A 26289-nucleotide genomic window follows, 5' to 3' on the forward strand; every position below is an offset into this window, starting at 1 on the left:
ATTTATAATAAAATTTTTTCAAAAATTCAATAAGTTATTGTAAAATAAAATAGATAATATACAAATTATAATTTATTATTGCAGATATATTACAATAAAAAAAAAAAAAATAAATAAAAATATTTGGTAATGTATGTTATAAACAAAATAATTTGTTGTAAACAAATTATATAATATGTTATATTTATTAACAAATTTATTTACTCTTATATAAATAAAATTAGTGGCTTCCCAAAAAGGAAAGCCTGTTTAAATTTATCGGATGTATTAAATATTCTTTAATAAATTTACTAAATATTTTAAGTAAATTATTATATTTTCTTAACCTCCAAAACCATACAAAGTACGACCTTGTCGTTTTAATGCATATACAACATCCATAGCTGTAACTGTTTTACGTTTTGCGTGTTCAGTATATGTAACAGCATCCCGAATAACATTTTCAAGGAATACTTTAAGTACACCACGTGTTTCTTCATAAATTAAACCAGAGATACGTTTTACTCCACCTCGTCGTGCTAAACGACGAATTGCAGGTTTTGTAATACCTTGGATATTATCACGCAAAACTTTTCTATGACGTTTTGCACCCCCTTTTCCAAGACCCTTTCCACCTTTTCCTCTGCCAGTCATTTTAATAAAAAATTATTTACAATATTTTAACGAACGGATAACACGTGTGTTAACCTCACAAGTATTGTAATGTATGTGAGCGCCGGTACAATTGTGCCTTTTTATATAAAGCATTAAAGATTTTTTAAGCCACGCCTATACAATTTGATTAGTCCATACTCTGATAGCTATCCAATAGGATATGACAACAAAAATTTTGAAATTTCATATAAATATAAATACAACACATTTATTTCGCATTTAAACATTTGACTTTGTAGTATCAAATTGTCGAATATAATTTTTAAAATTGTGTGTTTTTTTGTAAAAACATTATTATTTGAAAATGGCTAGAACCAAGCAAACTGCACGTAAATCAACTGGTGGTAAAGCACCAAGAAAACAATTAGCAACGAAAGCTGCACGTAAAAGTGCACCAGCAACTGGTGGAGTAAAAAAACCACACAGATATCGTCCTGGTACAGTAGCTTTACGAGAAATTCGTCGTTATCAAAAAAGTACTGAATTGTTAATTCGTAAATTACCATTCCAACGTTTAGTACGTGAAATTGCACAAGATTTTAAAACCGATTTACGTTTCCAAAGTTCAGCTGTTATGGCATTACAAGAAGCTAGTGAAGCCTATTTAGTAGGTTTATTTGAAGATACCAATTTATGCGCAATTCATGCAAAGCGTGTTACAATTATGCCTAAGGATATACAATTGGCAAGACGTATTCGTGGAGAACGTGCATAAGGGTTTTAAATGACAATTTAAAAAAAAAAAAAACAAATAAGAAATATTTTCGGTCCTATATATAGGACCAACATATATTATTAAATAAGAGTATATTATTTTTATTAAAAAATATATATATATATATATATATATATAAATTATTGAAATAAAATTAAACATTATTAAAATTTTGTTATAATTATAAGCGATTGCTATTTCTAAAAATAAATAAATTTCATAAAATTTATATTATTTTATATTCATTTGAAATATTAAAAAAACTTCTCGCTTTAAAGTAACCATGATATGAGTTATAAATGCAATAAAATTTTATACAAAAAATAATATTTATTTGTTGACGAATAATATAAAAGGTTTACATTTCTAAATAACATATATTTATATATGGTGTGTAAAAAAAAAGAAAAGAAGAAAAATAATTTATATTTTTAATATAAAAAGGCAACCGCACACAGTGTTCCCAAGCGGTCACCCATCCAAGTACTGACTGTGCCCAATGTTGCTTAACTTCGGTGATCGGACGAGAACCGGTGTTTTCAACGTGGTATGGCTGTTGCCAGTAATAAATGAAAATTTTTACAAATATATATTTTTCATAAATATCATTAATATTAAAGTATATTATTAAAATTTTCAATGAAGTAATCAATTTAAATATATACTTATTTATTATACTTATTTACGATTACCACAGTTCGATAATACAGACGTGTTAATTGTTGAAATTGTGCTTATATTTTTAAATTAAAAATAAATTTATAATTAATGATCAAAAATTATTAAATAACTCATTAACCAAAGTGTATTTATGCAAGCCAACAGTGGCGGTTCATTCATAAACAGACAATTATACTTACCATACGAATGCAATAGTACTAACAATGCTTCAGTCATAAATTCAGAAGATATAGTACTAGTCAGTCCGGAAATCCAACAATCATTGGAGACACGAAAGTTGGATGTGTTACAACAAAAGCTAAAGCAATATGTCAGTCAAACAAAGACATTTCAATTAGAAAAAGTGGAACTCCTGAGGCAAAGAGTTCGTTCACGCTCAGTTCCCAGTATAAATTACGAAGACAAAATGGAACAAGGTCACGGCGGTTCAACGAAAGGAGTCAAAACTTCTGAAGATACACGTTCAGAAACGAGTGATACAGAAACAAGTGAGGTTCAAAAACTTAACGAATTTCAAATAGTAAGAAACAAACGGAAAAGACCTATAAGCCCCTCAACAAATCACAATGCCATAAAACAAAAAATGGAACCAACGCCTACCTCAAATAAATTCCATGTACTAGGAGAAGAAAATACGTCAGATGCTGACGCTCCAAACAAGGAAAGCACAAAACAAAATGTACCACCGTTCATATTATACTTTGTAACAGCCATGCCGCCACTGATTAAATTAATCGAGTCATGTATTGACAAAAATAGTTACTTAATACAAGTAATGAATGGTAACAAAGTCAAGGTGCAAGTCAGCACTATTGATAATTATAAATTATTAAAATCTGTGTTCGATGCAAATAACGTCGCACGACACACATATAGTTTGGAAGAAGAAAAAAAACACAGAGTGGTTCTAAAAAATATGCATCATTCCACCAGTGTTGATGACATTATTAAAGAGTTAAAAAAACTAGGACATGAAGTAACAAACATAATGAATGTTACAAACAGACAAACTAAAGAAAAGAAAAATCTTTTCTTCATAGATATTAAACGTAACGATAATAACAACGAAATTTTCAAAATTAAAAAGTTCTTGAACTCAGTGGTTATTTTCGAAGAACCGCACAAAAAACGGCAACTAGTGCAATGTAAAAGATGCCAGTGCTATGGGCACACAAGAAACCAATGTACGCGACCATTTCGCTGCGTAAAATGTGCAGGTAACCATGATTATAGAAGTTGCTTGAAACACAAAGAAGATGGTAAGCCAGCAACATGTGTTCTTTGCAAAGGCAATCACCCTGCTAACTACAAGGGTTGCACGGTATATCAAGAAATTTTAAACAGAAGAATGCCAATTAAAAACGGTGTGGTACTCCAAGCGAACTCGAAGCAAAATCCGAGTCCCAGTGTTCAAAGCATTCCAAACATCTCGTCAGAACTTAAAACAAAAACAAGTTCACAAAATTATCCCGCTACGTATTTACCAAGCACCTCCAAAAACGGAGGCAGTGAGACAACTTATGTACAAGCATTAAGAGGCAGTCAACCTACCTTTGCTCAAGCATTAGTAGGCAGCCAAAACATACAAAATACAGCCAAGGCATCAATACAACCCGAAATTCCCGATTTGAACTTCATTATTACAGCCATGACAAGTATGATTCAAAACCAACAAGAAATGATAGTCAAACTAACATCAGAAATAAGCCTCCTAAGAGAACAACTTACAAAAGTCCTTCAAAACAAAAATGGCGGAGCTTTTTAAAATAGCATTATGGAATGCAAACGGCCTGGTCGATCATAAATATGAATTAGAAACATTTCTAATACAGCATAAGATTGATATTATGCTAGTTTCTGAAACACATTTTTCAAAAAGGACTAACTTTAATATTCCAAACTATATTTTGTACAACACCAACCATCCTGATGCCGATAGAAGAGCAAGAGGTGGGGTTGCTGTGTTAATTAAACAACACATCAAACATCATTCTCTACCGGAATACAAACAAGACTTCCTGCAAGCTGCTAGTGTGATGATTGAAGACTGGAAAGGACCCATCGCGATTTCTGCAGTGTATTGTCCACCAAACTATAGACCAAACAAAGAGGGATTTATACAATATTTTCAAACTCTGGGAAATAGATTTCTATCTGGGGGAGATTTTAATGCAAAACACATTCACTGGGGATCTAGGATTACTCCTCCTGGAAGAGGAAAAATTCTTTTTCAAGTCATGCAAGAAAATCACCTGGGGCATTTATCAACCTACGAACCAACGTATTGGCCCACAGATCGAGCAAAAATTCCCGATTTACTGGACTTCTTTGTAACCAAAGGGATTGGTTCAGCCTACCTAACAGCCAAGTCAAATCTGGATTTATACTCAGATCATACGCCAGTAATTGCTACAGTAAATGCAACGATCACCAAAAAAAATGAGCCATTAAAACTATTCAATAACAGAACAGACTGGGCAAAATTTAAACACCAAGTAGATTTGAAATTGGATCTAAAAATCCCCCTTAAATCAAGAGAAGATCTAGAAATTGCAATCAACAAGTTCACTAAAATTATTCAAGATGCTGCATGGGATAGTACTCCTGAAAAATCGCAAAAAACACAATTACAAAACTGTCCGGTTAATGTAAAACAGAAAATCGCAGAAAAACGTCGATTGCGGAGAGTATGGCAAAATAGTAGATACCCGTCTGACAAAAAGCGTTATGACAAAGCAGCTAGTGAACTAAAAGAGTTGATAAAAACGCTCAAAAACGAATCTTTCAGTACTTATCTAGAAGGGCTTGGTGCGACTAAAGAGCAGGATTATTCTTTATGGAAAGCTACCCAGAGACTAAATCACCCGAGAGAGCCAATTCCACCTATTCGTAAAAGTAATGAAGAATGGGCACGAACTAATCTGGAAAAAGCTAACGTTTTTGCAAAACATCTCGAAGAGGTCTTCACACCATCATCATCTGAATGTACAGAAGAAGAAGAAGCCGAAATTATAAATTTCCTCAGTGCACCATACCAAATGTCAGAAATTCCTGATCTATTTACAGTGAAGGAAGTCAAGAAATGCATAAAAATTGAATTGAAGGAAAACAAGTCACCAGGGTATGATTTAATAACAGGAAAAATCGTCAAAGCATTGCCTAGAAGAGGTTTGGTTATGTTGACAATGATTTACAACGCCGTTCTTAGGGTAGGAATTTTTCCCTGCCAATGGAAGGTTGCTCAGGTGATTATGATTCCAAAACCAGGAAAACCTCCGCACGATGTTACGTCATATAGACCAATAAGTCTACTGCCTATACTTGGAAAGCTCCTGGAAAAACTTCTGCTTAAACGTATAAACACAGTTATTTCCAGAGAAAATCTGATTCCAGAACATCAATTTGGTTTCCGTAAAGAGCACGGCACCATTGAACAAGTACACCGACTAGTTAAAATCATAAACCAGACGTTCGAAGACAAAAACTACTGCTCCGCTGCATTTCTGGATGTTAGCCAAGCATTTGACAAAGTCTGGCACGCAGGATTACTTTACAAAATAAAAAAATTACTTCCACATACTTTGTATTGCATCATCGAATCATATATTCAAGAGAGATATTTCCAAATCAAGTTTGATGATGAAATAAGTGAACTACACAAAATTCAGGCAGGAGTTCCTCAAGGTAGTGTTCTTGGACCAACTCTTTATTTACTGTTCACTGCTGACTTACCAACAAATGAGCTTACTACATTAGCCACATTTGCTGATGACAAAGCTATATTATCTATGCATTCTGATCCTAATATAGCTACAAATCAGCTTCAGCAGCACTTAAACCAAATTAATCATTGGACAAAGCAATGGCGTGTAACTATCAATGAAACAAAATCCGCTCATATTGTATTTACAAAATGTAGAGGTGTTTCACCGCAAGTATGCATAAACAGCAAAATTATACCACGAGTTGACTGCGTAAAGTATCTTGGAATGCATTTAGATAAGACACTAACTTGGCGCACACACATTTGGAAAAAGCGAAAACAGCTAGGTCTCAAGTTTAGCAAGTATTATTGGCTTTTAGGCAAAAATTCACAATTATCGCTTAGAAATAAGTTGTTAGTTTACAAAGCAGCCTTCAAGCCAATTTGGACCTATGGGATTCAACTTTGGGGGTCTGCTTCAAACTCCAATATTGAGATTCTTGAAAGATTTCAGTCAAAAATACTCCGAGCTATGACAGGGGCTCCTTACTTTATTCCAAATAGTGAAATACGTGAAGACCTAAAAGTGAACACAGTGAAAAGTGAAATAGTGAAGTGCAGTGCTAAGTATTTGAAGAGACTAGAAACTCATACAAATACATTGGCAGTAAACCTGTTAGACAATAGTGAAGAAACTCAAAGACTAAAAAGAATTCAACTTCTTCAGTTACCTTATAGATTTAATACATAGTTAGCAAGTGGGACACGTTGTGAATACCACTTTGTTATTTAGTTTTATTATTATTTAATTTTAAAATCTTATTGTCAGCAAATACTATTATTTACTATAGTTCAAAGTTTTAAATTACGAAAAAAAAAAAGAATTATTTTCGTAATATAAGTAAATTATAATTTGTATTAAAGAATACAAATTGAACGTCCCTGTTCATTTTATCATATTTGCTTATTGTGGTTACAGATTGCAAATAGTAATCAAATTTAAAAAAAAAAAAAAAAAAAAAAAAAAAATTTATTATACCATATATTTTAAATAAAAATGCAACCGCACACAGTATTCTCAAGTGGCCACCCATCCGTGGTACTGACTGTGGCAAATGTTTCTTAACTATTATTTTATAAAATATTTATACAAAAAATAATTTACTCTTATCAAATATTAATTTGTGGCCTGTATTAAGGCCTATGTTATTTTCATTTTTTAGCAAAAATAATGAAATATTTCAATATATTATTAAAGTAACAGATCATTTCTTTTTTGGTGCTGCTTTTTTAATTTTTGTAGGAGATGATTTGGCAACAGAAGCTTTCTTAGCTTTTGGTGCTTTCGGTTTACGAGCAGGGCTACTTTTGGCAGCGGATTTTGTACTTTTTGCTGGTTTTGCTTTAACTGGTGCTTTTTTTGATGCCGCTGATGATTTTGCAGTAACTTTTTTAGCAGCAGTTGATGATGATGGAGTCGCTTTTTTTGCTTTAGGCTTTTTGGCTGCCAATGATGTAGTTGTGGCTTTCTTTTCTTTTGGTGCCCGTTTACTTTTAGCACTCTTTGCTGAACCTTTTGCTCCACTTTCTTTTTTGGATACTTTTGATTTAGCTGAAGAATTAGATGAAGCGGAAGCAGCCAATTTGAATGAACCAGATGCACCTTTACCTTTAGTTTGTACCAAGGCTCCCTCAGTTACAGCAGCTTTTAAATATTTTTTAATAAATGGTGAAATTTTATCAGAATCCACTTTATAATTTGCAGCTAAATATTTTTTAATTGCTTGTAATGATGAACCACCACGTTCTTTTAAATTTTTAATTGCGTTAACAACCATTTCTGATGTACGTGGATGTGTTGGTTTTGAATGTTGTTTTGTACGTTTAGCACCAGAAGCTGTTGCTTTTTTTGTTGGTGTTGTAGAAGCAGCAGTAACCGCAGTTGCTGCAACAGCTGTAGAATTTTCTTCGGCCATATTTTTTTACTTTATAAAAATAATGTATTTATTATAAATATTTAAATGATAAAATATAATAATTCTATCAAATAAAAAATAAAGGTTTTCAATTATATCATTATTCACAATAATATAAGTCCCTATGTAAGTCAAAGTACCATGTAGAAAACACATAAAAATTAAATAGTATTTCTAATTTACTGTCGTAGTAAACATGATTTATTTTTTCAATTTCTATAATATATAAAATAATAAATTATAAATTTAATAATAATATTTATTTTATAAATTAAAATATATTTAATTTTTTTATTAACAATTATTAATAAACATAGTTTAATATTAATTATTTCAATCATACAAAACAATAATATTTTTAAGGTAAACTTAAAAAGTATATATTTTTATTTTTTATTTAATATCGATTTATTATAAATTATTAGTATATAAATAATTAAAAAATTTAATATATAAATATATATATTATAGTATAAGATTTCATTTTTAGAAAAACTTTTTTTGTCAATAATGAAAACGTATTATTATGAAATGTGTTAATCGAACATTGACAAAATATATTTCATTAGAAAATACTTTTATTTATGCATTAATATCAATAATTAACTATTAAATTAATTTTTTCATAATTATATAAAGAAATTTTATACTGATATAAGTATTTATATATTATAATATTTATTTTAAATATAAAAAAATTTATGACAAAATATATTATTAGAGTATTTGTTGAGATTAATATAAGATTATTTTAAATAAGAATTAATTTATATAATTATTAAAATATTATTAATTTTATGTTATGTAATTTTAATAAAAATAAATAATAATAATAATAAATATACAAATTTTTTAACAATTTAAATTTTATATGATCTAAATAATTTTGTTAAGTACGATATGAGAAATCATTGTAAGCTTCGTTAAGAAACTTTGTAATATAAAATAATAATAATAATATTAAATATATAAATAAATAAAATAAATTTGATATATATTTTTAGTTCATTCTGTGTATAAATCAAAGGATACCGAATAATTGGTAACGGATGCGATATATTATAGTATCGAGTATTAAAACATAATATATAAATTTATCTTGTTATTCAAATTTTTTGTTACTTAACTTATGTATTTAGAAAATTTATAATATTATTTATATAATTGACATAAAATCTTATAAATTGAAATTTTATTAATATGTATCAAAAGAAGAGAGTAACGTATTGATATAATATCAAAGGATACTGATTATTTAAATAACGAATACGTCATATATTGTTTGTGTAACGAAGTTCACTTGGCCATCTAGTTTAAAATAACATTTTCAATAGAAAGTTTATATGCTTTGTTTTTTTTTTTTCTTTAATTATTAAAAAAATAAATTGAAATTTAATTCAATCAAATTTTATAATAATTTTAAAAAAATTTTTCCTTTTAAAAAATATTTTGTGATGTTGTGATAATATGTATTAATACAAGTGCATCCTGATACTTTTATCTCTAGTAAAGGTATGAGTATCATGAACAGTTTTGTTATCTAATGATATTATTTTGATAATATTTTGTGTATATTCTTATAATATTTTGTCTAAATATCATCATAATACAATATTATTTTGATAATATTTTATGAATATTCTTATAATATGTTACCTAAATGTCATCATAATATGATGAATTATTTCCATAATAACATATAAAAAAAGAAAAAAAAAAAAAGAATCATTAATTTATAATTATTTAAATTGATTCTTTAAAAAAATATTATAATATATTATTTATAAAAATAATTTTTACTCTTATTTTAAATAAATTTGTGGCCTTTTATTAAAAGGCCTATGATCGATGTATTATTATTATAAAAATTAATGCAATGTTTTTAATTTATGCTTTCTTTTCAGTTTTCTTTGGTAATAACACTGCTTGAATGTTTGGTAATACACCACCTTGAGCAATTGTTACACCAGATAATAATTTATTTAATTCTTCATCATTACGAATTGCCAATTGTAAATGACGTGGAATGATACGTGTTTTTTTGTTATCACGGGCAGCATTACCAGCTAACTCGAGAACTTCTGCAGCCAAATATTCCATAACATCAGCCAAATATACTGGGGCACCAGCACCTACTCGTTCAGCATAATTTCCTTTTCGTAATAATCTGTGAATTCTTCCAACAGGAAATTGTAATCCTGCTCGGCTTGATCTTGACTTTGCCTTTCCCTTTACTTTACCACCTTTACCTCGTCCAGACATAGCGAATAAATTTATTTAATTAATATTTTTTTTTGTAAATATAATCACACAGATGTGTACGTTACGGGGATTGTAACATAAATGTTTAAAATGTTATTTGGGTATTTTAATTTATAATATTTATAAAATATAAAACTTTAAAAATAAACCAATCACCTTATAGTATTATTTTTAGCCAATCAGAGAGTAGTATTCATTTTTATTGTTATATCCATCTTCGCGTATATAATACGCTAGTTGTATACACGACACGCTCATACATATACTGACTGGTGTTCTGTAACTATCTGTGTATATTAATTGTTTGTAACAATGCCACCAAAAACAAGTGGAAAAGCAGCAAAAAAAGCTGGCAAAGCTCAAAAAAATATATCAAAGAGTGATAAGAAAAAGAAGAGGAAGCGCAAGGAATCATATGCAATTTACATTTACAAAGTATTAAAACAAGTGCATCCTGATACTGGTATCTCTAGTAAAGCTATGAGTATCATGAACAGTTTTGTTAATGATATTTTTGAACGTATTGCTGCTGAAGCATCACGTTTAGCACATTATAATAAACGTTCAACAATCACAAGTCGGGAAATTCAAACCGCAGTTCGATTATTATTACCTGGTGAATTGGCAAAGCACGCTGTTAGTGAAGGTACTAAAGCTGTTACAAAATATACAAGTTCAAAATAAATAAATCGAAAATATTATTTAATTGATAACATAAAAATACATCAACATATAAAAATGGCTCTCTTTTTAAGAGAGCCATCAAATTTTTTAAATAAGAGTAAATTATTTTTATATATACAAAAAAATAAAATAAACAATTATTAATATCATATTTAATATAAAATTTTATATATTAATAGCTTGAATATATCTATTATTAGTATATCAATATTATTAATTTTAAATATAATAAAGGATATCGCGGAATATATATCGTAAATCAGTGTAATGCAAATGCATTACATTACCTTTATTATTTTCATTTTACATTTACTACTTGTTTATGTACGCTTATAATTATTAGAAAAATATTTTTAATAATTTTAAAAAATAAATGAAATAATAAAAATTTAATAATAAATTATTTATTGAAAGTATAAAAAATGGTATAGCAAAATCTTTATTTTCTTTGATTAAGGCGAAATGTTTTATTAGTTATAAATTCGATAATCTCCTATCGATACTTGTTACTCTTAACTTGTATATATAAAAAATATAATAGTATATTAATTTATAATAAAATTTTTTCAAAAATTCAATAAGTTATTGTAAAATAAAATAGATAATATACAAATTATAATTTATTATTGCAGATATATTACAATAAAAAAAAAAAAAATAAATAAAAATATTTGGTAATGTATGTTATAAACAAAATAATTTGTTGTAAACAAATTATATAATATGTTATATTTATTAACAAATTTATTTACTCTTATATAAATAAAATTAGTGGCTTCCCAAAAAGGAAAGCCTGTTTAAATTTATCGGATGTATTAAATATTCTTTAATAAATTTACTAAATATTTTAAGTAAATTATTATATTTTCTTAACCTCCAAAACCATACAAAGTACGACCTTGTCGTTTTAATGCATATACAACATCCATAGCTGTAACTGTTTTACGTTTTGCGTGTTCAGTATATGTAACAGCATCCCGAATAACATTTTCAAGGAATACTTTAAGTACACCACGTGTTTCTTCATAAATTAAACCAGAGATACGTTTTACTCCACCTCGTCGTGCTAAACGACGAATTGCAGGTTTTGTAATACCTTGGATATTATCACGCAAAACTTTTCTATGACGTTTTGCACCCCCTTTTCCAAGACCCTTTCCACCTTTTCCTCTGCCAGTCATTTTAATAAAAAATTATTTACAATATTTTAACGAACGGATAACACGTGTGTTAACCTCACAAGTATTGTAATGTATGTGAGCGCCGGTACAATTGTGCCTTTTTATATAAAGCATTAAAGATTTTTTAAGCCACGCCTATACAATTTGATTAGTCCATACTCTGATAGCTATCCAATAGGATATGACAACAAAAATTTTGAAATTTCATATAAATATAAATACAACACATTTATTTCGCATTTAAACATTTGACTTTGTAGTATCAAATTGTCGAATATAATTTTTAAAATTGTGTGTTTTTTTGTAAAAACATTATTATTTGAAAATGGCTAGAACCAAGCAAACTGCACGTAAATCAACTGGTGGTAAAGCACCAAGAAAACAATTAGCAACGAAAGCTGCACGTAAAAGTGCACCAGCAACTGGTGGAGTAAAAAAACCACACAGATATCGTCCTGGTACAGTAGCTTTACGAGAAATTCGTCGTTATCAAAAAAGTACTGAATTGTTAATTCGTAAATTACCATTCCAACGTTTAGTACGTGAAATTGCACAAGATTTTAAAACCGATTTACGTTTCCAAAGTTCAGCTGTTATGGCATTACAAGAAGCTAGTGAAGCCTATTTAGTAGGTTTATTTGAAGATACCAATTTATGCGCAATTCATGCAAAGCGTGTTACAATTATGCCTAAGGATATACAATTGGCAAGACGTATTCGTGGAGAACGTGCATAAGCGTTTTAAATGACAATTTAAAAAAAAAAAAAACAAATAAGAAATATTTTCGGTCCTATATATAGGACCAACATATATTATTAAATAAGAGTATATTATTTTTATTAAAAAATATATATATATATATATATATATAAATTATTGAAATAAAATTAAACATTATTAAAATTTTGTTATAATTATAAGCGATTGCTATTTCTAAAAATAAATAAATTTCATAAAATTTATATTATTTTATATTCATTTGAAATATTAAAAAAACTTCTCGCTTTAAAGTAACCATGATATGAGTTATAAATGCAATAAAATTTTATACAAAAAATAATATTTATTTGTTGACGAATAATATAAAAGGTTTACATTTCTAAATAACATATATTTATATATGGTGTGTAAAAAAAAAGAAAAGAAGAAAAATAATTTATATTTTTAATATAAAAAGGCAACCGCACACAGTGTTCCCAAGCGGTCACCCATCCAAGTACTGACTGTGCCCAATGTTGCTTAACTTCGGTGATCGGACGAGAACCGGTGTTTTCAACGTGGTATGGCTGTTGCCAGTAATAAATGAAAATTTTTACAAATATATATTTTTCATAAATATCATTAATATTAAAGTATATTATTAAAATTTTCAATGAAGTAATCAATTTAAATATATACTTATTTATTATACCATATATTTTAAATAAAAATGCAACCGCACACAGTATTCTCAAGTGGCCACCCATCCGTGGTACTGACTGTGGCAAATGTTTCTTAACTATTATTTTATAAAATATTTATACAAAAAATAATTTACTCTTATCAAATATTAATTTGTGGCCTGTATTAAGGCCTATGTTATTTTCATTTTTTAGCAAAAATAATGAAATATTTCAATATATTATTAAAGTAACAGATCATTTCTTTTTTGGTGCTGCTTTTTTAATTTTTGTAGGAGATGATTTGGCAACAGAAGCTTTCTTAGCTTTTGGTGCTTTCGGTTTACGAGCAGGGCTACTTTTGGCAGCGGATTTTGTACTTTTTGCTGGTTTTGCTTTAACTGGTGCTTTTTTTGATGCCGCTGATGATTTTGCAGTAACTTTTTTAGCAGCAGTTGATGATGATGGAGTCGCTTTTTTTGCTTTAGGCTTTTTGGCTGCCAATGATGTAGTTGTGGCTTTCTTTTCTTTTGGTGCCCGTTTACTTTTAGCACTCTTTGCTGAACCTTTTGCTCCACTTTCTTTTTTGGATACTTTTGATTTAGCTGAAGAATTAGATGAAGCGGAAGCAGCCAATTTGAATGAACCAGATGCACCTTTACCTTTAGTTTGTACCAAGGCTCCCTCAGTTACAGCAGCTTTTAAATATTTTTTAATAAATGGTGAAATTTTATCAGAATCCACTTTATAATTTGCAGCTAAATATTTTTTAATTGCTTGTAATGATGAACCACCACGTTCTTTTAAATTTTTAATTGCGTTAACAACCATTTCTGATGTACGTGGATGTGTTGGTTTTGAATGTTGTTTTGTACGTTTAGCACCAGAAGCTGTTGCTTTTTTTGTTGGTGTTGTAGAAGCAGCAGTAACCGCAGTTGCTGCAACAGCTGTAGAATTTTCTTCGGCCATATTTTTTTACTTTATAAAAATAATGTATTTATTATAAATATTTAAATGATAAAATATAATAATTCTATCAAATAAAAAATAAAGGTTTTCAATTATATCATTATTCACAATAATATAAGTCCCTATGTAAGTCAAAGTACCATGTAGAAAACACATAAAAATTAAATAGTATTTCTAATTTACTGTCGTAGTAAACATGATTTATTTTTTCAATTTCTATAATATATAAAATAATAAATTATAAATTTAATAATAATATTTATTTTATAAATTAAAATATATTTAATTTTTTTATTAACAATTATTAATAAACATAGTTTAATATTAATTATTTCAATCATACAAAACAATAATATTTTTAAGGTAAACTTAAAAAGTATATATTTTTATTTTTTATTTAATATCGATTTATTATAAATTATTAGTATATAAATAATTAAAAAATTTAATATATAAATATATATATTATAGTATAAGATTTCATTTTTAGAAAAACTTTTTTTGTCAATAATGAAAACGTATTATTATGAAATGTGTTAATCGAACATTGACAAAATATATTTCATTAGAAAATACTTTTATTTATGCATTAATATCAATAATTAACTATTAAATTAATTTTTTCATAATTATATAAAGAAATTTTATACTGATATAAGTATTTATATATTATAATATTTATTTTAAATATAAAAAAATTTATGACAAAATATATTATTAGAGTATTTGTTGAGATTAATATAAGATTATTTTAAATAAGAATTAATTTATATAATTATTAAAATATTATTAATTTTATGTTATGTAATTTTAATAAAAATAAATAATAATAATAATAAATATACAAATTTTTTAACAATTTAAATTTTATATGATCTAAATAATTTTGTTAAGTACGATATGAGAAATCATTGTAAGCTTCGTTAAGAAACTTTGTAATATAAAATAATAATAATAATATTAAATATATAAATAAATAAAATAAATTTGATATATATTTTTAGTTCATTCTGTGTATAAATCAAAGGATACCGAATAATTGGTAACGGATGCGATATATTATAGTATCGAGTATTAAAACATAATATATAAATTTATCTTGTTATTCAAATTTTTTGTTACTTAACTTATGTATTTAGAAAATTTATAATATTATTTATATAATTGACATAAAATCTTATAAATTGAAATTTTATTAATATGTATCAAAAGAAGAGAGTAACGTATTGATATAATATCAAAGGATACTGATTATTTAAATAACGAATACGTCATATATTGTTTGTGTAACGAAGTTCACTTGGCCATCTAGTTTAAAATAACATTTTCAATAGAAAGTTTATATGCTTTGTTTTTTTTTTTTCTTTAATTATTAAAAAAATAAATTGAAATTTAATTCAATCAAATTTTATAATAATTTTAAAAAAATTTTTCCTTTTAAAAAATATTTTGTGATGTTGTGATAATATGTATTAATACAAGTGCATCCTGATACTTTTATCTCTAGTAAAGGTATGAGTATCATGAACAGTTTTGTTATCTAATGATATTATTTTGATAATATTTTGTGTATATTCTTATAATATTTTGTCTAAATATCATCATAATACAATATTATTTTGATAATATTTTATGAATATTCTTATAATATGTTACCTAAATGTCATCATAATATGATGAATTATTTCCATAATAACATATAAAAAAAGAAAAAAAAAAAAAGAATCATTAATTTATAATTATTTAAATTGATTCTTTAAAAAAATATTATAATATATTATTTATAAAAATAATTTTTACTCTTATTTTAAATAAATTTGTGGCCTTTTATTAAAAGGCCTATGATCGATGTATTATTATTATAAAAATTAATGCAATGTTTTTAATTTATGCTTTCTTTTCAGTTTTCTTTGGTAATAACACTGCTTGAATGTTTGGTAATACACCACCTTGAGCAATTGTTACACCAGATAATAATTTATTTAATTCTTCATCATTACGAATTGCCAATTGTAAATGACGTGGAATGATACGTGTTTTTTTGTTATCACGGGCAGCATTACCAGCTAACTCGAGAACTTCTGCAGCCAAATATTCCATAACAGCAGCCAAATATACTGGGGCACCAGCACCTACTCGTTCAGCATAATTTCCTTTTCGTAATAATCTGTGAATTCTTCCAACAGGAAATTGTAATCCTGCTCGGCTTGATCTTGACTTTGCCTTTCCCTTTACTTTACCACCTTTACCTCGTCCAGACATAGCGAATAAATTTATTTAATTAATATTTTTTTTTGTAAATATAATCACACAGATGTGTACGTTACGGGGATTGTAACATAAATGTTTAAAATGTTATTTGGGTATTTTAATTTATAATATTTATAAAATATAAAACTTTAAAAATAAACCAATCACCTTATAGTATTATTTTTAGCCAATCAGAGAGTAGTATTCATTTTTATTGTTATATCCATCTTCGCGTATATAATACGCTAGTTGTATACACGACACGCTCATACATATACTGACTGGTGTTCTGTAACTATCTGTGTATATTAATTGTTTGTAACAATGCCACCAAAAACAAGTGGAAAAGCAGCAAAAAAAGCTGGCAAAGCTCAAAAAAATATATCAAAGAGTGATAAGAAAAAGAAGAGGAAGCGCAAGGAATCATATGCAATTTACATTTACAAAGTATTAAAACAAGTGCATCCTGATACTGGTATCTCTAGTAAAGCTATGAGTATCTATGAACAGTTTTGTTAATGATATTTTTGAACGTATTGCTGCTGAAGCATCACGTTTAGCACATTATAATAAACGTTCAACAATCACAAGTCGGGAAATTCAAACCGCAGTTCGATTATTATTACCTGGTGAATTGGCAAAGCACGCTGTTAGTGAAGGTACTAAAGCTGTTACAAAATATACAAGTTCAAAATAAATAAATCGAAAATATTATTTAATTGATAACATAAAAATACATCAACATATAAAAACGGCTCTCTTTTTAAGAGAGCCATCAAATTTTTTAAATAAGAGTAAATTATTTTTATATATACAAAAAAATAAAATAAACAATTATTAATATCATATTTAATATAAAATTTTATATATTAATAGCTTGAATATATCTATTATTAGTATATCAATATTATTAATTTTAAATATAATAAAGGATATCGCGGAATATATATCGTAAATCAGTGTAATGCAAATGCATTACATTACCTTTATTATTTTCATTTTACATTTACTACTTGTTTATGTACGCTTATAATTATTAGAAAAATATTTTTAATAATTTTAAAAAATAAATGAAATAATAAAAATTTAATAATAAATTATTTATTGAAAGTATAAAAAATGGTATAGCAAAATCTTTATTTTCTTTGATTAAGGCGAAATGTTTTATTAGTTATAAATTCGATAATCTCCTATCGATACTTGTTACTCTTAACTTGTATATATAAAAAATATAATAGTATATTAATTTATAATAAAATTTTTTCAAAAATTCAATAAGTTATTGTAAAATAAAATAGATAATATACAAATTATAATTTATTATTGCAGATATATTACAATAAAAAAAAAAAAAATAAATAAAAATATTTGGTAATGTATGTTATAAACAAAATAATTTGTTGTAAACAAATTATATAATATGTTATATTTATTAACAAATTTATTTACTCTTATATAAATAAAATTAGTGGCTTCCCAAAAAGGAAAGCCTGTTTAAATTTATCGGATGTATTAAATATTCTTTAATAAATTTACTAAATATTTTAAGTAAATTATTATATTTTCTTAACCTCCAAAACCATACAAAGTACGACCTTGTCGTTTTAATGCATATACAACATCCATAGCTGTAACTGTTTTACGTTTTGCGTGTTCAGTATATGTAACAGCATCCCGAATAACATTTTCAAGGAATACTTTAAGTACACCACGTGTTTCTTCATAAATTAAACCAGAGATACGTTTTACTCCACCTCGTCGTGCTAAACGACGAATTGCAGGTTTTGTAATACCTTGGATATTATCACGCAAAACTTTTCTATGACGTTTTGCACCCCCTTTTCCAAGACCCTTTCCACCTTTTCCTCTGCCAGTCATTTTAATAAAAAATTATTTACAATATTTTAACGAACGGATAACACGTGTGTTAACCTCACAAGTATTGTAATGTATGTGAGCGCCGGTACAATTGTGCCTTTTTATATAAAGCATTAAAGATTTTTTAAGCCACGCCTATACAATTTGATTAGTCCATACTCTGATAGCTATCCAATAGGATATGACAACAAAAATTTTGAAATTTCATATAAATATAAATACAACACATTTATTTCGCATTTAAACATTTGACTTTGTAGTATCAAATTGTCGAATATAATTTTTAAAATTGTGTGTTTTTTTGTAAAAACATTATTATTTGAAAATGGCTAGAACCAAGCAAACTGCACGTAAATCAACTGGTGGTAAAGCACCAAGAAAACAATTAGCAACGAAAGCTGCACGTAAAAGTGCACCAGCAACTGGTGGAGTAAAAAAACCACACAGATATCGTCCTGGTACAGTAGCTTTACGAGAAATTCGTCGTTATCAAAAAAGTACTGAATTGTTAATTCGTAAATTACCATTCCAACGTTTAGTACGTGAAATTGCACAAGATTTTAAAACCGATTTACGTTTCCAAAGTTCAGCTGTTATGGCATTACAAGAAGCTAGTGAAGCCTATTTAGTAGGTTTATTTGAAGATACCAATTTATGCGCAATTCATGCAAAGCGTGTTACAATTATGCCTAAGGATATACAATTGGCAAGACGTATTCGTGGAGAACGTGCATAAGCGTTTTAAATGACAATTTAAAAAAAAAAAAAACAAATAAGAAATATTTTCGGTCCTATATATAGGACCAACATATATTATTAAATAAGAGTATATTATTTTTATTAAAAAATATATATATATATATATATATATAAATTATTGAAATAAAATTAAACATTATTAAAATTTTGTTATAATTATAAGCGATTGCTATTTCTAAAAATAAATAAATTTCATAAAATTTATATTATTTTATATTCATTTGAAATATTAAAAAAACTTCTCGCTTTAAAGTAACCATGATATGAGTTATAAATGCAATAAAATTTTATACAAAAAATAATATTTATTTGTTGACGAATAATATAAAAGGTTTACATTTCTAAATAACATATATTTATATATGGTGTGTAAAAAAAAAGAAAAGAAGAAAAATAATTTATATTTTTAATATAAAAAGGCAACCGCACACAGTGTTCCCAAGCGGTCACCCATCCAAGTACTGACTGTGCCCAATGTTGCTTAACTTCGGTGATCGGACGAGAACCGGTGTTTTCAACGTGGTATGGCTGTTGCCAGTAATAAATGAAAATTTTTACAAATATATATTTTTCATAAATATCATTAATATTAAAGTATATTATTAAAATTTTCAATGAAGTAATCAATTTAAATATATACTTATTTATTATACCATATATTTTAAATAAAAATGCAACCGCACACAGTATTCTCAAGTGGCCACCCATCCGTGGTACTGACTGTGGCAAATGTTTCTTAACTATTATTTTATAAAATATTTATACAAAAAATAATTTACTCTTATCAAATATTAATTTGTGGCCTGTATTAAGGCCTATGTTATTTTCATTTTTTAGCAAAAATAATGAAATATTTCAATATATTATTAAAGTAACAGATCATTTCTTTTTTGGTGCTGCTTTTTTAATTTTTGTAGGAGATGATTTGGCAACAGAAGCTTTCTTAGCTTTTGGTGCTTTCGGTTTACGAGCAGGGCTACTTTTGGCAGCGGATTTTGTACTTTTTGCTGGTTTTGCTTTAACTGGTGCTTTTTTTGATGCCGCTGATGATTTTGCAGTAACTTTTTTAGCAGCAGTTGATGATGATGGAGTCGCTTTTTTTGCTTTAGGCTTTTTGGCTGCCAATGATGTAGTTGTGGCTTTCTTTTCTTTTGGTGCCCGTTTACTTTTAGCACTCTTTGCTGAACCTTTTGCTCCACTTTCTTTTTTGGATACTTTTGATTTAGCTGAAGAATTAGATGAAGCGGAAGCAGCCAATTTGAATGAACCAGATGCACCTTTACCTTTAGTTTGTACCAAGGCTCCCTCAGTTACAGCAGCTTTTAAATATTTTTTAATAAATGGTGAAATTTTATCAGAATCCACTTTATAATTTGCAGCTAAATATTTTTTAATTGCTTGTAATGATGAACCACCACGTTCTTTTAAATTTTTAATTGCGTTAACAACCATTTCTGATGTACGTGGATGTGTTGGTTTTGAATGTTGTTTTGTACGTTTAGCACCAGAAGCTGTTGCTTTTTTTGTTGGTGTTGTAGAAGCAGCAGTAACCGCAGTTGCTGCAACAGCTGTAGAATTTTCTTCGGCCATATTTTTTTACTTTATAAAAATAATGTATTTATTATAAATATTTAAATGATAAAATATAATAATTCTATCAAATAAAAAATAAAGGTTTTCAATTATATCATTATTCACAATAATATAAGTCCCTATGTAAGTCAAAGTACCATGTAGAAAACACATAAAAATTAAATAGTATTTCTAATTTACTGTCGTAGTAAACATGATTTATTTTTTCAATTTCTATAATATATAAAATAATAAATTATAAATTTAATAATAATATTTATTTTATAAATTAAAATATATTTAATTTTTTTATTAACAATTATTAATAAACATAGTTTAATATTAATTATTTCAATCATACAAAACAATAATATTTTTAAGGTAAACTTAAAAAGTATATATTTTTATTTTTTATTTAATATCGATTTATTATAAATTATTAGTATATAAATAATTAAAAAATTTAATATATAAATATATATATTATAGTATAAGATTTCATTTTTAGAAAAACTTTTTTTGTCAATAATGAAAACGTATTATTATGAAATGTGTTAATCGAACATTGACAAAATATATTTCATTAGAAAATACTTTTATTTATGCATTAATATCAATAATTAACTATTAAATTAATTTTTTCATAATTATATAAAGAAATTTTATACTGATATAAGTATTTATATATTATAATATTTATTTTAAATATAAAAAAATTTATGACAAAATATATTATTAGAGTATTTGTTGAGATTAATATAAGATTATTTTAAATAAGAATTAATTTATATAATTATTAAAATATTATTAATTTTATGTTATGTAATTTTAATAAAAATAAATAATAATAATAATAAATATACAAATTTTTTAACAATTTAAATTTTATATGATCTAAATAATTTTGTTAAGTACGATATGAGAAATCATTGTAAGCTTCGTTAAGAAACTTTGTAATATAAAATAATAATAATAATATTAAATATATAAATAAATAAAATAAATTTGATATATATTTTTAGTTCATTCTGTGTATAAATCAAAGGATACCGAATAATTGGTAACGGATGCGATATATTATAGTATCGAGTATTAAAACATAATATATAAATTTATCTTGTTATTCAAATTTTTTGTTACTTAACTTATGTATTTAGAAAATTTATAATATTATTTATATAATTGACATAAAATCTTATAAATTGAAATTTTATTAATATGTATCAAAAGAAGAGAGTAACGTATTGATATAATATCAAAGGATACTGATTATTTAAATAACGAATACGTCATATATTGTTTGTGTAACGAAGTTCACTTGGCCATCTAGTTTAAAATAACATTTTCAATAGAAAGTTTATATGCTTTGTTTTTTTTTTTTCTTTAATTATTAAAAAAATAAATTGAAATTTAATTCAATCAAATTTTATAATAATTTTAAAAAAATTTTTCCTTTTAAAAAATATTTTGTGATGTTGTGATAATATGTATTAATACAAGTGCATCCTGATACTTTTATCTCTAGTAAAGGTATGAGTATCATGAACAGTTTTGTTATCTAATGATATTATTTTGATAATATTTTGTGTATATTCTTATAATATTTTGTCTAAATATCATCATAATACAATATTATTTTGATAATATTTTATGAATATTCTTATAATATGTTACCTAAATGTCATCATAATATGATGAATTATTTCCATAATAACATATAAAAAAAGAAAAAAAAAAAAAGAATCATTAATTTATAATTATTTAAATTGATTCTTTAAAAAAATATTATAATATATTATTTATAAAAATAATTTTTACTCTTATTTTAAATAAATTTGTGGCCTTTTATTAAAAGGCCTATGATCGATGTATTATTATTATAAAAATTAATGCAATGTTTTTAATTTATGCTTTCTTTTCAGTTTTCTTTGGTAATAACACTGCTTGAATGTTTGGTAATACACCACCTTGAGCAATTGTTACACCAGATAATAATTTATTTAATTCTTCATCATTACGAATTGCCAATTGTAAATGACGTGGAATGATACGTGTTTTTTTGTTATCACGGGCAGCATTACCAGCTAACTCGAGAACTTCTGCAGCCAAATATTCCATAACAGCAGCCAAATATACTGGGGCACCAGCACCTACTCGTTCAGCATAATTTCCTTTTCGTAATAATCTGTGAATTCTTCCAACAGGAAATTGTAATCCTGCTCGGCTTGATCTTGACTTTGCCTTTCCCTTTACTTTACCACCTTTACCTCGTCCAGACATAGCGAATAAATTTATTTAATTAATATTTTTTTTTGTAAATATAATCACACAGATGTGTACGTTACGGGGATTGTAACATAAATGTTTAAAATGTTATTTGGGTATTTTAATTTATAATATTTATAAAATATAAAACTTTAAAAATAAACCAATCACCTTATAGTATTATTTTTAGCCAATCAGAGAGTAGTATTCATTTTTATTGTTATATCCATCTTCGCGTATATAATACGCTAGTTGTATACACGACACGCTCATACATATACTGACTGGTGTTCTGTAACTATCTGTGTATATTAATTGTTTGTAACAATGCCACCAAAAACAAGTGGAAAAGCAGCAAAAAAAGCTGGCAAAGCTCAAAAAAATATATCAAAGAGTGATAAGAAAAAGAAGAGGAAGCGCAAGGAATCATATGCAATTTACATTTACAAAGTATTAAAACAAGTGCATCCTGATACTGGTATCTCTAGTAAAGCTATGAGTATCATGAACAGTTTTGTTAATGATATTTTTGAACGTATTGCTGCTGAAGCATCACGTTTAGCACATTATAATAAACGTTCAACAATCACAAGTCGGGAAATTCAAACCGCAGTTCGATTATTATTACCTGGTGAATTGGCAAAGCACGCTGTTAGTGAAGGTACTAAAGCTGTTACAAAATATACAAGTTCAAAATAAATAAATCGAAAATATTATTTAATTGATAACATAAAAATACATCAACATATAAAAATGGCTCTCTTTTTAAGAGAGCCATCAAATTTTTTAAATAAGAGTAAATTATTTTTATATATACAAAAAAATAAAATAAACAATTATTAATATCATATTTAATATAAAATTTTATATATTAATAGCTTGAATATATCTATTATTAGTATATCAATATTATTAATTTTAAATATAATAAAGGATATCGCGGAATATATATCGTAAATCAGTGTAATGCAAATGCATTACATTACCTTTATTATTTTCATTTTACATTTACTACTTGTTTATGTACGCTTATAATTATTAGAAAAATATTTTTAATAATTTTAAAAAATAAATGAAATAATAAAAATTTAATAATAAATTATTTATTGAAAGTATAAAAAATGGTATAGCAAAATCTTTATTTTCTTTGATTAAGGCGAAATGTTTTATTAGTTATAAATTCGATAATCTCCTATCGATACTTGTTACTCTTAACTTGTATATATAAAAAATATAATAGTATATTAATTTATAATAAAATTTTTTCAAAAATTCAATAAGTTATTGTAAAATAAAATAGATAATATACAAATTATAATTTATTATTGCAGATATATTACAATAAAAAAAAAAAAAATAAATAAAAATATTTGGTAATGTATGTTATAAACAAAATAATTTGTTGTAAACAAATTATATAATATGTTATATTTATTAACAAATTTATTTACTCTTATATAAATAAAATTAGTGGCTTCCCAAAAAGGAAAGCCTGTTTAAATTTATCGGATGTATTAAATATTCTTTAATAAATTTACTAAATATTTTAAGTAAATTATTATATTTTCTTAACCTCCAAAACCATACAAAGTACGACCTTGTCGTTTTAATGCATATACAACATCCATAGCTGTAACTGTTTTACGTTTTGCGTGTTCAGTATATGTAACAGCATCCCGAATAACATTTTCAAGGAATACTTTAAGTACACCACGTGTTTCTTCATAAATTAAACCAGAGATACGTTTTACTCCACCTCGTCGTGCTAAACGACGAATTGCAGGTTTTGTAATACCTTGGATATTATCACGCAAAACTTTTCTATGACGTTTTGCACCCCCTTTTCCAAGACCCTTTCCACCTTTTCCTCTGCCAGTCATTTTAATAAAAAATTATTTACAATATTTTAACGAACGGATAACACGTGTGTTAACCTCACAAGTATTGTAATGTATGTGAGCGCCGGTACAATTGTGCCTTTTTATATAAAGCATTAAAGATTTTTTAAGCCACGCCTATACAATTTGATTAGTCCATACTCTGATAGCTATCCAATAGGATATGACAACAAAAATTTTGAAATTTCATATAAATATAAATACAACACATTTATTTCGCATTTAAACATTTGACTTTGTAGTATCAAATTGTCGAATATAATTTTTAAAATTGTGTGTTTTTTTGTAAAAACATTATTATTTGAAAATGGCTAGAACCAAGCAAACTGCACGTAAATCAACTGGTGGTAAAGCACCAAGAAAACAATTAGCAACGAAAGCTGCACGTAAAAGTGCACCAGCAACTGGTGGAGTAAAAAAACCACACAGATATCGTCCTGGTACAGTAGCTTTACGAGAAATTCGTCGTTATCAAAAAAGTACTGAATTGTTAATTCGTAAATTACCATTCCAACGTTTAGTACGTGAAATTGCACAAGATTTTAAAACCGATTTACGTTTCCAAAGTTCAGCTGTTATGGCATTACAAGAAGCTAGTGAAGCCTATTTAGTAGGTTTATTTGAAGATACCAATTTATGCGCAATTCATGCAAAGCGTGTTACAATTATGCCTAAGGATATACAATTGGCAAGACGTATTCGTGGAGAACGTGCATAAGCGTTTTAAATGACAATTTAAAAAAAAAAAAAACAAATAAGAAATATTTTCGGTCCTATATATAGGACCAACATATATTATTAAATAAGAGTATATTATTTTTATTAAAAAATATATATATATATATATATATATAAATTATTGAAATAAAATTAAACATTATTAAAATTTTGTTATAATTATAAGCGATTGCTATTTCTAAAAATAAATAAATTTCATAAAATTTATATTATTTTATATTCATTTGAAATATTAAAAAAACTTCTCGCTTTAAAGTAACCATGATATGAGTTATAAATGCAATAAAATTTTATACAAAAAATAATATTTATTTGTTGACGAATAATATAAAAGGTTTACATTTCTAAATAACATATATTTATATATGGTGTGTAAAAAAAAAGAAAAGAAGAAAAATAATTTATATTTTTAATATAAAAAGGCAACCGCACACAGTGTTCCCAAGCGGTCACCCATCCAAGTACTGACTGTGCCCAATGTTGCTTAACTTCGGTGATCGGACGAGAACCGGTGTTTTTCAACGTGGTATGGCTGTTGCCAGTAATAAATGAAAATTTTTACAAATATATATTTTTCATAAATATCATTAATATTAAAGTATATTATTAAAATTTTCAATGAAGTAATCAATTTAAATATATACTTATTTATTATACCATATATTTTAAATAAAAATGCAACCGCACACAGTATTCTCAAGTGGCCACCCATCCGTGGTACTGA

General features: G+C 26.3%; 4 non-coding genes across 4 annotated transcripts; all 4 read right to left on the minus strand.

The window, feature by feature from the left end:
- Window positions 1-1811: 1811 nt before the first annotated feature.
- On the minus strand, window positions 1812-1930 carry LOC123304336. The gene has a single exon (XR_006536365.1). It is a non-coding gene; the product is annotated as a 5S ribosomal RNA (ribosomal RNA).
- Window positions 1931-13032: 11102 nt separating this feature from the next.
- LOC123304337 lies at window positions 13033-13151 on the minus strand. The gene has a single exon (XR_006536366.1). It is a non-coding gene; the product is annotated as a 5S ribosomal RNA (ribosomal RNA).
- A 6358-nt stretch (window positions 13152-19509) lies between these two features.
- Window positions 19510-19628, minus strand: LOC123304331. Its single transcript, XR_006536361.1, has one exon. It is a non-coding gene; the product is annotated as a 5S ribosomal RNA (ribosomal RNA).
- A 6357-nt stretch (window positions 19629-25985) lies between these two features.
- Window positions 25986-26105, minus strand: LOC123304333. The gene has a single exon (XR_006536362.1). It is a non-coding gene; the product is annotated as a 5S ribosomal RNA (ribosomal RNA).
- Between the last annotated feature and the right edge of the window lie 184 nt (window positions 26106-26289).

The sequence above is a fragment of the Chrysoperla carnea genome (assembly GCF_905475395.1).
Source record: "Chrysoperla carnea chromosome X unlocalized genomic scaffold, inChrCarn1.1 SUPER_X_unloc_40, whole genome shotgun sequence".
NCBI lineage: Eukaryota > Metazoa > Arthropoda > Insecta > Neuroptera > Chrysopidae > Chrysoperla > Chrysoperla carnea.